The following is a 3,691-nucleotide window of genomic DNA, read 5'->3' as shown; positions in this document are numbered from 1 at the left end:
GAGGTCATCAGTCCCCTAGACTTAGAACTGCTTAAACTTAACTAACCTAAGGACATCACACACATCCAAGCCCGAGGCAGGATTCGAACCTGTGACCGTAGCAGCAGCGCGGTTCCGGACTAAAGCGCCTAGAACCGCTCGGCCACAAGGCCGGCAAACAATAATAAAACTGATTTTTTTATGTTGATGTATGTAAACTATATTTGCATTCAAAGTAATTCATTTAGTTACGTTAAAGCGCAGAAGTTGCGTGATAAACTAACTTTTACTTCTTATAAACCGCAATTTATAACTTTTGAGGATGTAAACTACACAGTGTTGTAACACTAAACGATGTGTAGTTCTAATTCTATGCAAAACAAACGAACAAAACACAAAGAGAATTCGTCGGGTCCCGGTTTCTATCTCACGCGTTCATTTATGTATCTTTCCCTATCAATGATACCAACACTGCTGGTAATCGTACCGATTACTATGTCATTTACGTATTGTACGAAAACGATCGAACCGTAGTTTTGGTAGAGCGCTACTCCAGTTATCCTAAAGCCACGTCCCCGCTGCAGAATTGCGTTGCCTTTCGTGACCTTTGAACTTTGTCGAAAAACAAAATTAATGGTTTGTGGTCTGTTGATAGGTGGAATGTAAATGTACAGAGTCTCTTTCCTAAGAATCGTCAGGTGTATTTCCCTTGTGTTTTGGCTGATACTTGCAATTTCGTTTTTGCAATGTGTAGCTGGAGCCAGCCAAACAAATACTGCCATCACAGCTTTCATGCGACGTTCATTGTCGACGGAAAGTGTCGGTTTGTTTCCTTTGACAAACAAAATGCTTTTAAAAGCAGAATTTTACGTACTCTGTCGCTAGAGCGGTCGCAAATTAGTCTATTGCGATATTCGTTTTATGGATGTGCATTAACAGGGGAATTAAAGCACGAAGAGTAACTAGTATATCTGACTGCTACCACCATGCATAAGTGCTGCTCAGTCACTGTTGGAGTACTGGTTATACTTCATGTTTCACTGTCCCTGTTAATGCATATCGATAAAACGAGTTTTGCACTACGCTAACTTGGGAAGCTCTATCGACTGGGCACATAAATTTCCACTTTAAAAGTTATTTTGTTTCTAACAGGAAACAAAGCGACGCTTTCTGACGACACTGTGCACTGCGTGAAAGACTATAAGAGCGGTTTTTGTTTCGGCCAACTCGAGCTACATACTGCAAAAACTAAACTGAAAATACCTTTCGAATCTCAAGAGAAAACGCACCTGGGGACTCTTTGGAGAGACAGACCGTATGTGAAATTTCTTCAAACCTTAAAGTATTGTTGAAGCCTCTTTTCTAAACTGTGAACAGTCGCGCTACTGTTCCTGTTTTACAGGGATTAGGCAGTCGGAATTTCAGATCCATCCGACATTTGATTGCGAAAAACCTGTCCAATCTCGTATTGTGACATAGCCATTGCGAGCATCAACCTTAGATACGCTGTATGTGATATCAAGCTTCGTAATATTTATGTGCAATCCTTAAGGCGTTTAAATGCCTGGTGACATACCGCCGATCGCATCCTTTTCGCAGCTAATTAACGGGTAGTTGACTTGTGTTGCTTGGGATATAACTATGTTCTTTTGCCAAAGAATACTACAATTTTCTCGGGTTCGTGGGCGCTGGCAACTTTGATATCGCGCCTACGTGATCCTGCATGGGCGTGTTAGCTTTGCTGCCGAGGAAATGACCCAGTTATTTAACGATGGGGGAAAAGTCTCCACTCATTTCATTGAAAACGTAAGCCTATTTCTCAGATGCGTTTGAAAGTGATGTAAAGGTTTTACGGTGTCACGATTGCGTTGCCAATGTAACAGTGGTATTGCCCCAAGTAGCACACTGCTGAATACAATGAATCAACGGTTCTTGATATTTCCGAAATTTGAGTGGAGCATCAGCAACCACAACACTAAACGATTAAACTGGAATATGACGAATGTCTATTTAAGACAAGCAAAGTTTGATTGGCTTTCTAACGGGAGTTGTTCACGTGTGTCTTTTAATTCAATTTATGAAAGAAGATAGTTTTGTTAACAAATCCTCTGGGGGTGATATAGGACATAGATCAACATTTGATTAAACATTGATAGCTGGTTTAAAATAGCCACAAATGTGTGCTGAATCGTTAGGTTTTTTAATGACGAAATCTGTTCCCGCCCATTGACTGGCTGATACCAGTGAAATGACGGTTAGCTGCCGAAGCTGTGTGAGCTCGCACTGAACATCATACTTAACAGCAGACGGTAGAGGGTGAGCTCTAAAAAATGTTGCCGTAGATATATGACTTGCAAATGTTTCTCCAAGCCTATCTATCTCCTTGTAAATAGCACAAGGAAAGTCGAATACGTTAAATGTCACTGCTTGCTGCAATACGGTTTTGTACAGAATCGTCGGTCTCAGAGTAGACGAACCAAGTGCGGCTCACCATTTACCTAATTTTAAATAGTTAATCGTTAGTGCCACAGGCCGGAGCCGTACACCATCTGCTTCATGCCCAGCAGCTACACTCATTGCAAAATATATTGATAATTTTTGCAAATTAATTAACATAAAATTTGGATAATTAATTAAATAACATGATAAATTATCATAGCCGTTCTGATGGATAATGGTAGGTTACACCATTTTAACGAACTGATGGTCTATTTATCTGTTCAATCACACAATAACTCAAAATGGTGATTTCAAAAGTAAAACAAAAGCAGTTAAGATTGCTGAAGTGTCACACAAAGTGCTAGTGGATTCACTAAAATTCAACTAACCACCTGTAGCGCGGAAAATAAAAAGTACCATGCCAATTAATTTCTCATAAGTCAATGCCTAATTCTCAAATATTCAAAGCTCAGAAATGAGATTAACATGTCTGAATTCCCGCAGACAGTTGTATATTATATGAAGCTAATCCTTAGTAATCATCTAATACAGCTGAAATTATTCAAAGTCCGATCTGCAAACCGCCAGACATTAGCAAAAAGTTCTGATTGGTTCCGAGTTTCGAAGTCAAACTTAACAGAGAAACATTCTAAGCCAAACAAATGTCAAAGTATTGTGCGGCCAGTTGTCACTCCATATCTAACATTTTACAAGTTCAAATCATCTCTATCCGACCTTCAACACACAAGTTCCTTCTATTATGGATAAAAACAGAATAATTGGCAGCGGCTGTTTGCACCCCATTATATGCCTTATTAAGCTGCCGCAATACAGGAAATGGACAAAATGGACCATCATTTAAAAGACAAAAATTTCCAATTGTATACAATATACAGGCTCGAAGGAGTGCACCTCTTCGCCGGTCCTTCACGTACCAACGCAATATTCTAGGCTAAATGCTTTTCTCATAGATAGTTTAAATACGAATTTTATGCACATGTGCTCAACATTAACGACAAAGAAAACATTACAAATAAACATTTAACAATAAAGGTGGCCTGTTAAATAGAGGCATCTCCTTGGGCCATACTCACTGGTGGTATCAGAATTTTCATGCGGAGTTCCCCGTACACGCGACTTGCATCTTTGTTATAGGCCACATGAACATTTAATTAATTAACCAAGAAATAAATTTATGAACTATAAATATAACATATGGATAAATAGGTAATGGTTCAAGGTATAACATGCTGCGTTCACGTCGTGTGTAAAT

The sequence above is a fragment of the Schistocerca nitens genome, chromosome 3 (genome assembly GCF_023898315.1).
Source record: "Schistocerca nitens isolate TAMUIC-IGC-003100 chromosome 3, iqSchNite1.1, whole genome shotgun sequence".
Taxonomy (NCBI): Eukaryota; Metazoa; Arthropoda; class Insecta; order Orthoptera; family Acrididae; genus Schistocerca; species Schistocerca nitens.
The sequence above is the reverse complement of the archived record's forward strand: the minus strand, read 5'-3'. Positions refer to the sequence as shown.